Genomic DNA, 13,208 nt, shown 5'->3' with positions numbered 1-13,208 from the left:
ACACCAGGGCCAAGAAGAGGGAGTGGGTGGGTAGGTGAGCGGGGTTGGGGGTGGGGGGTGAGGGGGGTGCGGGTAGGGGGAGGGTTTAAGGGACTTTGGGGATAGCATTTAAAATGTAAATGAAGTAAATACCTAATAAAAAATTGGAAAAAAACAAAAAAAGAAAGAAAAACTTCCACAATTGTTCTTCAGAGAAAAAAGAAAAGAAAAAAAAATGGTAATAAAGTAGCTTGACAGTAGCTTGCACATGGGCACTCAGCTGGCACCTCTAGAAAAGCACACCTAAGCAGAGTCAGTCAAGAGAAGAAAAGGGGCCAGTAAACTCTGAGAAATACAGCGGCATCAAGATGAACCTACCAGAGAAAAGACCCGAGGAGAGTGGACTGGACAGATGTTACATGTGTGCTGGACTGGTGGGAGTGGGTGGGTGTGTCATGTATCAATGTGCCCACAGAATTGACACTGATCTAAAAGACTCTAAACCTTTTTGACACTTCCTTTGGAGGGGAAAGTTTATATTCGAAAGTCGTCATTCTTTGAAAATGAATTCACTCTTCAGAAACAACAAAACTTTCAGAGACAGCAGAGAATAATATTTAAGCAACAGCAACACAACAAAAAGTGGTTATAATACAGTCACACCTTGAGAGCCCACTTGGCTGAGTATAAAGATAAGCCCAAAACATTTCCAGCATTACTCTTGTTGTTAAAATAAGTCAAAGACATTAAAATTAAAATAAGTCAATGACATTCATAGGTGAGAGTTACACAAACAACTTACTGAAAAGTTTAAATTTTACTTCATTTATTGAAAAATACATTTATTTTCCTATGCCATCTGCCAATCTGCTCCCACTTTAAAGTTGTTTATTAAGAGATTTTAAAATCACTTGTTTGATTGGAGTTTAAAAAGTAGCATTAAAATGGGTCTAGTTTAGGGTTGCCAGTTACATATGTACAGTTGCCAAGGCTGTCATGGCAATATATTACATACTTGGTGGTTGCAACAAGGTTGTTTATTTTCTCACAATGGTACAGGCTAGAAGTCCAGATTAGAATTGGCCTTGCTAAGCTGACTGGCAAATAACAAGCTGAGTTCTCCACAGGCATCTCCCTCTACTTGCAGGAGTCTTTTCTGTGCCTGTTACAATCCTCTTCTTAGGAGGATGTAAATCAAAACAGAGTAGTACAATGTCTCAACCTTGTTTTAACTTACTTGTTTATTTGCATGAAATACCTCCAAATACAGTCAAAGGCACTGGGATTTAATTCAGTGTGTCAATTAGACAAACACATTTTATAGCAACATTATTACCAAAACAATCAGATATTTTCTGGTTTAATTTTAGTTTTCTACAGCTTGCCCAAGAAGTCAAAAGAACATCAAAGGTGTAGACAAATAGAGATAAATATGAAAATATAGAATTGAAAGCTGTTTTAATTAATTAATTCTCCCGTGAGTATTAAATTTTCAGGATTCTTCCTTTTTTTTTTTTTTTTTGAAATTTACTCCTTGTTTATTGTATTCTACACAGTATAGTTCTAAGATATATTCTTTTTTATTAGATTTTTCTTCATTTACATTTCAAATGCTATCCCCAAAATCTCCTATACCCTCCCCCCACCCTGTTCCCCAACCCACCCACTCCCACAAACTGCCCTGGCATTCCCCTGTACTGGGGCATATGATCTTCACAAGATCAAGGGCCTCTCCTCCCATTGATGGCCAAGTAGGCCATCCTCTGCTACATATGCAACTAAAGACACAGCTCGGGGGGGGGGGAGGGTACTGGTTAGTTCATTTTGTTGTTCCTCCTGTAAGATTGCAGATCCCTTTAGCTCCTTGGTTACTTTCTCTAGCTCCTTCATTAGGGGCCCTGTGTTTTATCCAATAGATGACTATGAACATCCACTTCTGTATTTGCCAGGCACTTGCATAGCCTCACAAGAGAGAGCTATATCAGGGTCCTGTCAGCAAAATCTTTCTGGCATATGCAATAGTGTCTGGGTTTGGTGGTTGTATATGGGATGGATAACCTGGTGGGAGAAACATCTAAGATATATTTTAATTAAAAGACAGACCCATTGAGTAGATTTTTGAAATATTTCAAATTATTTTTATATATTTAAGGATGTGACTGTTGTGGAAAATATTTTCTGATGACTAATGATAGAATTTTAAATACACTACTTTATGTAATCCTTCAGAAGCGGGAAGAAAATAATCAAGGGAAGTAAAAGGAGGGAGGAATCTGGGAGAAAGAGACAAAGGGGAGGGGAAAGGGGCAGGATCAGATGAGAGAGGAGGTGGGGGGAGAAGTTCAGAGGATCAGGGATTTGAATGGAAGTATGTAGCAAGGGGTGGGGACTGGGGGTAGCCACTAGAAAATCCCATATGCCAGGAACCCAAGAGTTTCCCAGGATGCAAAAGGGATGACATTAGCCTAAATTCCCAACAGAGGGGACAGAGAACCTGTAGAGATCATATCCAGTGGATAGGCAAAGTCCCTATTGAGGGATGAGGGATGGGGTCACCCACCCATCTCAAAAATATTAATCCAGAATTTCTCCTGTCTATAGGAAATTCAGAGACAAGGATTGGAGCAGAAACTGAAGGAAAAGCCATCCAGAGACTGTTCCATCTAGGGATCCATCCCATCTGCAGACACCAAAACCAGGCACTATTGCTGATTCTAAGAAGTGCTTGTTGACAGGAGCCTGATATAGCTATCAGATATGGCTCAGATGTGGAAGCATGCAGCCAACCATTGGACTGAGCACAGGGGCCCCAATGGAGGAGTTAGAGAAAGGACTGAAAGAGCTGAAGGGGTTTGCAGCCCCATAGGAAGAACAACAATAGCAACAATAGCTAGACTCCCACAATGCTCCCAGGCACTAAACCACCAACTAAAGAGAACACATGGAGGAACCAATGACTCCAGTTGCATATGTAGCAGGGGATAGCCTTATCTGGCATCAATAGAAGGAGAGGCCCTTGGTTAATGTCCCAGCATAGGGGAATTCTAGGGTGCTGAGGCAGGAGTGAGTGGGTGGGGGAGTACCCTCATAGAAGAAGGTGGCATGGGGGAGGGTATAGGGGGTTTGTGGAGAGGAAACTGGGAAGAGACATAACATTTGAAATATAAATAAAACAACAAATTTTTAAAAAAAGAAGAAAAAAGATATATGCTGTTTCCAATAATCAATAATCTAAACTACCTTCCTAGGCTCCAATATAGTCATTCAATCCTAACAATATTCAGTTGCCACAAACCTTTCTATAACTGTGTAAAAATAATACAATAAAGCTACTAATACAATAATAATACTAATAAATCCATTAGTACTTATAGGTTATAAGGCACCAAGGTTAAGATGAAGAACAGTCCACAGTCCTTCACGAAATCTCATTGTCTTGTGAAAACAAACACATCCAGTTAACTTTAATGATAAAGTCCTTACACTAGAGTTAAGCCTTAAATATTTGACTAATCAGCAATTCTTTTAAAGCATTATACATTAAAAGTAGAAGAAACCATTAAGATTCTTTAAATTTTTCACTATGTGAATAACAATTTAAAATAAAAACACTTCAACAAATGACAGAAAATCATGCGTGCATGCTTCTAAAACATTCAGGTTCAGTAAGTTTCAACAAAAATTCAGCTCAATTGTTTCATTTTACTTTTACTAAACATTTTTACAAACAGCACTTTCTGATCAATGATGCTTCGGAAATGGAGCTAAGTATCAGTAATACTTATCCTTCTGTACACTCAGATCCAGGTTTCTATTTACCAAGAAGAACAAACGACAAATGCCAGTTAAACTACTTTTAATTCCATCTTTCTGATGCTTAAGTGTGGGAACAAGTATCTCCATCAATATTTAATGACCTAATCTAAGCAGTGCTGCAGAATAGGCAATAGTCCTGTTAACATGTTGTTAATTCTCAAGCATAGAGGCAGAAATGGAGTATACAGTTACTGAAATGCACAGCAGTACATTTCCCCAAGGTAAAATTCTATTTGCAGTCTCTGGTCTACCTTCATTGATAATACAGGAATTAGAAGCATTTCAAAGTTGTGTTCAGTGAGTGAAGCTTGCACACACTTTAAAATTCATGGAGGAGAATGAAGGTTCCCAAACTCTTACAATTCCTGAGCAATGCTGTAGCACTCTGATTCCACACAAATATGCTAGGAGCCCAACCTAGCATCCTTGTTTTGGTCCATTTCTAATTCAATACCTTAAACAGCCAGTAATACAAAAATCATTGCCTTGATACTTGAAATTTAGAACATTGGACCTCAATTAATAATCTTTTCTTTATAAGATATGAGAAGTGATTATCAATAAAAGTAAGTTATAAGGAATTGTAATGAAATATAAATCTCTATTACATATACAGCATGAATCCAGAGAACTTTGTATTTGTATTCAAGATCACAGTTTCCTGCGTGCCCTTTACTTCCCAGACTAAATACTGAAAGATGAACAGGGAGGTGGTGTATACAAGACATGATAGCAGTACGCAAAACCCTCACTGAGAGAGAGGAACTTAAAAAAAAAGTTCAGGAAGTCACTACCAAATACCAGGGCACTAGTAACTTCTACAGTTATTGAAAAGAAAAGAAAAAGAAAGACCAGTATCTCTTTATTCATTGACTGAGTTCTTGGATGCTGCACTTGAGAATAAAGTCTTTATTGCCTTCCTCATGACCTCATATTTGGCCTTGACAATTACACAGTCATTTACAACTTAGATATGATTGAGTTTTCAACCACATTCAGTTGTGGTTTCTGCTGAATAACTTCAGCAATTTTCCCTCTTGAGTGTGGCATGTGGTTTCCCCTTTTCTGTTATTTTTGCTTTCTGTAGTTTCTGATCCTTTACTAAAACTTTCAAGTGGAAACGTCTAGAAATTATTCACTGTATTAAATTGCATGTAACTTTGAAGAGTGTAACAAAACTCTGACAGAAATTAGGGCCATCCTGCTCCAGATGTGAATCATCCATGGGTTCAATTGCTATGATACAAAGACCATTGTTTTACCTTATGAAGATGCTGAAGAACTACTACTGACAATTTCTCCATGACAAAGAGAAGCTGGGCAAATATTTTCTTCACTTCAGAGATGTAGAATCATATATATATATATATATATATATATATATATATATATATATATATATATATATATATATATATATATATATCAGCATATATAGAATCCTGTACTAACCGTAGTTTCCAGGCGTCCAGTGAGAGTCTTAAGAGTATATCCTTTGTAGACATAGCTTTGTACACAAGAGGATAGCTCTAATACTAAAATGCCATTGAGTTACTTCAGTAGTAATAGTAGCAGCAGCAGCAGCAGCAGCAGCAGCAGCAGTAGTAGTAGTAGTAATACTTCATGTGTCTCCAGATTCTCAAAATATACCTTTGAGTTGGGGTTGTCTAAAGGATAGAACTAATAAAATTAATAGGTAGAATAAAGGGGATTCATTAGATTGTCCTTTATGATACTGTTTAGGTAGTTCAGCAACAGCTGTCTAACACTGGAGATGTTGAGATCAATCTATAGTTGCTTAATATATAAGACTGGATATCTGAGAAGTGCCAGTCTTGTGTAGGCCTGGAGGACTCATCGAGAGCTACTGGTGAAGACCAGTCTACGTTGGAAGCCCCAAGGGTATGTTTCTACTGTTGGTGACAAGTATCAGGATAAATCAACTGGTCAACAAAAGTTAAGGAACACAAGGAAAATGCAACACTTTCTTCTCCAGAGTTCTTTTGTCTAAGCTGTTACCAGAAGGCTTCACCCACATTTAACGTGGATCTTTCTACTTAAAGTACTCAAATCAAGAATGATGTCTCATATGAATGTCCACAAGTTCATGCTACAGATGAATCTAGATCCAGTCAAGGTAACCAAGTAAGTCACAAATATCAAACATTCAGCCAACACGGTAAAAAAAAAGAAATCTTAAACATATTTTTCCTAAACAACAGGTGAGTTCATATTGTCTGCCCAAAATAAGAGCAAGAAATGTTTACCAGTTTGAGTGCTTGACTTACTTATATGAAGTTTTTGCTGATTTGTTGGGAAAGGAGTTCATGTCTTATACAGTTTCCTGTTTTCTTATAAGCAAGAATGTGGAGTGTCACTGAAATAATATTTCTTGTTCCTTTGCCAAATACAGTACTTAAGTACTATGTTTATATAACCATCTGTCATGTTTACATAGCAGAACTCAAAGGCAGAAATCTCTCATTTGTCAGAAGCATGGCCTGTGTATAAGCCTATCTGTTACATAAATTATTTTGGAGTAGATTAGAATCTTTTTCCACAAATGTTCATTGACTAAAAGCATGGTTGAACCTAATACAAAATAGAAGAATAGATGCCTGTGCTTTTTAAAACACTGCCACCCTCCTGGTGCCCTTCATCTGGATTGTTTAATACATAGGTAATTTTCTCATACTACAAATCACTGAAAGGATATTCTTGCCCATGCATTATTGCCCTTTTTTATTTGACAACTATTTTTCCAGGCTATACCACATGTCAGTCTGGGTAAGTGGTCAGTGAATCTGAGTTTATTATTTTATATTCTAACATAGAAGAGAAAACATAAATTGAGGTAGATTAGAAAGTAGTATGGCTCTGAAGAAAATACAAGTCAATCATCATAAAATGAGCTATTGAAAAGTATATAGGAAGATAACTGTGCATCTAACATGTAATGGTCAAAATATCTCTAATTGAACAGTGCCTTTTGAGTGAACATTGGCTGGAGGGAAATTCTAGTGAGTAACAAGTCTATGAGATGGTACCCTAAGGACAAACTATGTTTGGTGTGTTTAGAAAACCAGAAAGAATTCAGTGTAGCTGAAACAGAGTGACCAAGACAAGGCGAAAAACTAAGAGCAAAAAGAAGAAAAGTAAGCACTTCTCAAAGCTATTGAGAAGTCTACAGATTCATCTATTTAAGTATCATTCCCAAAAGCTCAGAGTTTTTGGTTTCAGAGCTGAGGAACTTTGGGGAATACTGCTTAAGTAGGTGAATAGCTAGACTTCATTTATTCAGCCATTTGAACCTTTACACTCATTCAGTAAATATTTATGAAGGGTGTGTGGCTCACAAGGCAAGGAACATAATGGTGAAGAAAATAGCTGTAACTCCTGTCTACAGGGAATTCCCACTCTACCGAGGAAGACTCATAATTCTGAGAGACATACAAGTGATCTGAAGACGAAGAAATAAAGGAGTATGTGTGATCCTTTGAGAGTCCACAATAGAAAAATCTGATCCCGAAGGTAGGGAACCATCACCGTGGAGGCAACAATTAGTGAGAACAGACAAATAAACTGAGTAAAACAGAGAAAGGACTTCAGAGGATGAGAACTGACCCTGGAAGGTTCCTGCTGAAGGGTGATTGTAGGAAACTCAGAGAGAGGGGCTGTCTTACTGAAGCTCTGTCTGGGGAAAGCTATGCAGAAGTAGGAAGAGGCAGGAATGAGTGCACTGAGGCTCGGAGGCTGCATAAAGCAGTTTGTTTTTATCCTGTGCCTCCTGGGAAAGCATTGATAGATTTTAAGTCAGCTAGTGACCTAATCAGATTTAAGTTTTAGAGATCGCTAACCCATATTGAATATGTATTAATGAGTTTATGTATCTATCCCTTAGATAATTTGTTTGCATTTTAAAGGGGGCCTGCAAGAGGTAATCCTGAACTCAAGGATGTCTTGGTGGGAATTTTAAATATTGTAGCAAAAGGATGAGAGAAAACAAGTTAGATTGGAGATTATTGAGTAGCCCATCAATTAAGTCAAGGAACAAAGTCAGGTTCTATGTGGTAATCCTTTAAAGTAGAGTTTTTCTTAATCTATGAAGATGTTAGTGAAGAATAAAATATTCTTTTAGTGTGCTTATGCACTATTTGGATGTTGATATCAGATCTACCACTTAAGTTGCTTTTAAAATAGTGTAATAGGCAAATTAAGACTCAAGTTCAAAAATGAAAAATTTACATACCTAAAAAAGCCCTTTTTTAACTCCTATAAATTTATGGAAAACTCTTATCACTACAACATCAGGAACACTATTGACTCTTCATAAATCGGAGTCAATAGTTTCATCTGCTATATCTTTCTCATGATTGTATTGAATTCTTTAAAAGTAGCAACCAGAAAGAAAGCTGCATGGTGTATAATCATCATTAGTGCAAATAGATTTAATTCCATCCACAAATACCTATTTAACACTTAATGTGTAACACAGTCTAATGAGGTCAGAACAAACAAAAATGTTTCTCCAAAAAACTTAAGCTAATGAGCATAATGATCATGTAAATAAATAATTATAAACAACATCATTGTTGGTAGCAGATTACAGTTGGTTCCAGTTACCTTCGAGTTCAGTGATGATGGTGATGTCACCCATAGGTGACAGGGACCCACCCATCTGTTACCATGGCAATCACCATACATTCCCACATTCCCAGCATCTGGTTGGTTTACCTTTACCTGCGAGTGGTTACCTCACAGCCTAAATAAAAGGCAGACCCTCTTGACCTTCGCTCTGTCTTTTCTTTCTTTTCTCCCTTTGTCTCCATTGCCCCCTTTTGCACCCTTCCCCCACAATAAACCTCTCTTACATGGAACTGTATTGGCCTGGTGTGGTCTGTCCAGACAGGAGCCACAATTCTATCATAACAATTACACCTTCACTTTCAAGATGGATACTTAGTTCTTTGTATCAAGCTGTGGTTCAGAAGGAGACACAACCTAAAAGAAATGACCTAAGAAATCAGGTGATACAGATTTGAAGAAATGACCTAAGCAATCAGTGGATACAGATTTGAAGGATCTTTGGATCAGATCCAAGTAAAGATGATTCAGATCCAAGGAGAGATGATTCAAGTAAACATAGCATATGGGTCTTCTTCAGTCATCACAGATAACTTCAGAGGAAATATGTTCATGTAGACATTCCTGTGTGTGGTTGTAGGTATTTCATGTGAAATACATGAATATAAAAAATGAAACATGTTTACATTCATAAGTCACAAGGATATTGGGGCTGGAAAGATGGCTCAATGCTGAAGGATAATTGTTTTTGGAGAACTGTATTCAGTTCCCAGCAACCATATGGTATGGTCCACAACCATTGTTACCTTCAGTTCCAGGGGATTTAATGCACTCTTCTATCCAATGAAGGCACCAGTCATACACATACGGGCAATCAGGCAAAATACTTACATATGCAGATGGAAGATGAAACACCACACACACACACACACACACACACACATACACACGCACGCACACACACTGCCAGGCATTGTGATTCACCAGCATTCAGGAGATAGTGAAATTAGATTTTCATGTGTTTGAGGCCAACATGGTCTACATAAGAAGTTTCAGTCTAACTAGGAATATTTAGTGAAACTCTGTCTCAAAAATAACAAAACAAACAACAACAAAAACAAACAAAACAAAACCACCCCAAAACCCAAAAGATAATCATGTGGGAGGGGAGAAGTTAAGACGCCCTGCCCCAAGTTGAGGGCCTTTTGGCAGTTAGCTGTTTTTAGAGGAGCAGTATTATTTGTCTTCTATGGTGAAGCTCCTGATAATTTACCCATGTTCCAGCACATAATTCCACAACTATGAGCATGCAAGGGACCCAAATTAAACTCAGTGTGTCATTTTGAAAATAGATATAGGAGTAAGACACAGATTTACCAGTTGAGAAGAAGGAATTTGGAAGGAGAGAGTGAAATAATATGAAATTGGAGATAAACATGAGGAAAATTAATTTGATCCATGCTATGTCTGATGTTAACAAAGAATGGAATTAGAAGTCTTAAAAACCAAAACAGAGTATCATAATAAATACTGTGGATATGGTAAGTAATAGAGCACTTGCAGAGCACACTGGAGATCCTAGGCTACGTTCTCATCAATGGAAAACTTTGCCATGTGAAAGGACCCATGCATCACATACCTTTGTGTTTGAACTGCTTCACTCCGTATGATATTTGAGTTCTTTTTGATGTTCTTTCATGTGTGTGTGTGTGTGTGTGTGTGTGTGTGTGTTTGTGTGTGTGTTCTATGTTCTCATTGAGTAGAGTCATATAATATGGCTGAACTATAATTTGCTCATGAATATCTGCCCATAAGTGTTAGGTTGTTTTCAACTTGGAACTTGGTTCTATTCTAAAAGAATAGAAATGCTATGACTATTCTTATGCAGAGATGGTGTCAATATGTTTCAGTACTATACAATACTAGTGGCAATGCTATCTCCAAGCAAGTATATGTTTAGTTTCATAAGTAATGGACAAACTGAATATAGCAATGAACTTTCCTTCAGCACTTTCCCAGAATGCTCCATGCTCCATATTCATTCAAATACACAATATTGTCAGCATTTTTCCTTAGCATTCTAATAGGTATTTGCAAGTGTCTCACAGAAGCATTGATGTTTATGCTCTGTGGACTCTGATTTTCTCAAGCAGTAGTTGTGTAACACATACTCATTGTCTTTGATCCTTTTAATTCTACTTCCTGCCCTGTTATATCTACCGTTTGGTGACTGTTTTCAAATTTATGATCTCACTCTCTATATTTCTGTTTAAAATTGAGAAACCATAAGACATTGTTAAAAACATTAAATAAGTCCATGAGCTAAATTTGAGTCATGAAAATGTAACATTTAACTTTTGATATTTTATTTCTTTTACATGAACGAGTTTTTGATAGTCTAAAATGCATATTAGATTTGTTTGGTTTTGTTTGTTTGTTTGTTTTGTTTTGTTTTTGCTGTTGTTGTTTGGTTTGATTTTGTCCAAGTCTGAGTTTTCTAAACTCTGGAGTAGAATTTGTAAAAAGACATAAACGACTGAAATAAGACAAAAATGACACTTTCAACAAAGAACCCCATGAAGTTTTCTTTTGAAACGTTACTACATTGTTTTAGTATATTCTTGACACTGCCAATTTTAGTCTATAATTTCTGTTCACTACTAGTTATAAGGAGAGAAAGAGAGAGATGGGGAGGGGCCAAATAGCTATGGAGTTTTAAATATAGTTTTCATCCAAAAGTTTGCATATAACCCCTTAAGCATTAGACAATTAAAGCCAGGGAGTGGTGGTACACATCTTTAATCCCAGCACTTAGGAGGCAGAGGCAGAGGCAGGTCGATTTCTGGTCTAGAGAGTGAGTTCCAGGACAGTCAGGGCTACGCAGAGAAACCCTGTCATGAAAAGCCTATATATTCAAAAAAACCTATATATTCAAAAAACATATATATTCAAAACAATCATATACCTACAACTGGGTAAGGAAAGTGTGGTGCTTAACTGATTGGTTATACATTGAACCCAGCTTTTAGATACTTATTACAAGCAGGAATCTTCACGAAGACAGGGTTATTATAGATGAATTATTACAGATGAATTGCTTCATGGTCCCATTGGTTGCCACAATTTTCTGGTAAAATATATTTAATCAGTGTTTGATATGAAAATACAACAATAAACAACAAAACTAAATGAATACTGCACCACATAAACCAATTTGACCTTAAGGTCCATACTCTGCCAGTTCATGACTGGAGATTATGACTCTTGAAACACACAAGTAGTAGATAATCTAGTAACAGTCATCTTCATGAGATTTTAAAGCTTCTAGGCATTAAGAATATCTGATCCTAGAAGAGTGAGGGGGTCTCACTCTGCTGCCTCCCTCTCCACACGTGCTTAAAGGTTGGTACGGAAGCCAACCTGTAGTTTTCTCATAATTCACAGTCAATGAGATGGGCTTCCATGCCCTCCACCTCTTTGCTAACCTTCGTTAGGAAGAAGAAGGAAAACTAACAACAGAAATGATTAAAAGAAAGAGAGGAATGGAGGAAGAAATGGTGAAAGGGAAGGAAGCATAAAAAGAGGAAAAGAATGTGAAAAGGAAAAGAAAGGCAGAGAGGGAAAGAGAAAGAAAATAAAGGTCAAGTTTAATAAATATATATGAAATAAATGAATGAGTGAAAATAATTGTTTTAGGAGAAACTATTCTGAACTGACACAAGTAGACCTCACGTGTAAACAATGGGTGCTGTATTCTTTTGTTCTGAATCCATTATAAACCAGCAGAGAGGTCTCATGTGTAAGCAATGAGTGCTGTATTCTTTGGCTCTGAATCCATTATAAACCAGCAGAGAGGTGAGTCCCCGAGAAAAGGCAATGAAGAGTTATGCTAAGCATGGCAAAGCTTTAATGTTACTTAAATTTAATATTATCTAAAAACAAATAAAAAGTGTATCAGCCGATTACCTGGATTACTTAGGGAAATCAGGAAGTCATCTTCTGTGTATTACAGGTTCTCAAAACGTTGAACTGAATATATTAATAGAGTTATTTGTATTATAATTATTAGTATTACAGAAGAAATTTGCCTCTTATTTGAGCACTTTTTTTCTTTTGATAGACAAAGTTTCCCCAAAGTAAGTTATCTATGAGATCCCCCTTGAACAGTAAAGTTAGGAAATACACGAGAGAAAAAACATCCTTAAGTTATAAAGGACAATCCTCCAACTCATGTTGGTTCCCTGAAGCTGTTAAAAAGCAATTGCTGGACATAAGAATAAGTAATTTTTTATGTCTCGGGTCTGTAACAAAATTGCCAATTATTTATTATTAGTCCTGATTCAAAAAATATAAATATCCCCTCTCAATCTCTCTCTCTCTCTCTCTGTCACATGCACACACACACACACACACACACACACACACACACACACACGCAAATATAGACAACACACACACAAAATAGACATCTATAAATTTATTATATACAAAAAGAACAATCTCATGTTCTTGTTGTAAGAGATATAATTTGCCAACTATACCTAAAGGTAACATGCTTGAGAACGAAAGTTATTGGTGATATAAAGAAATTGAAGCCGTAGCTTGATATTGTTTTGTAAATTGTCATTGATTCATTGTGAGTTTTACATCATGCACCTCAGGCCCACTCATCTTCCTGTCCCATCATTTTGCCCTTTGCTCTTCCAAACCTCCCAAAATAAAACTCATCAGAACAACTAAATAAAGCATAGAAAACATCTCATCGTGGAAGCTGTAGGGTGTCACAGTGTGTCCCACAGTATATCTCTCTGTCCTCATATCTTCACTTG

This window comes from Mus pahari, chromosome 11, assembly GCF_900095145.1.
Source record: "Mus pahari chromosome 11, PAHARI_EIJ_v1.1, whole genome shotgun sequence".
Classification (NCBI taxonomy): Eukaryota; Metazoa; Chordata; class Mammalia; order Rodentia; family Muridae; genus Mus; species Mus pahari.
The sequence above is the reverse complement of the archived record's forward strand: the minus strand, read 5'-3'. Positions refer to the sequence as shown.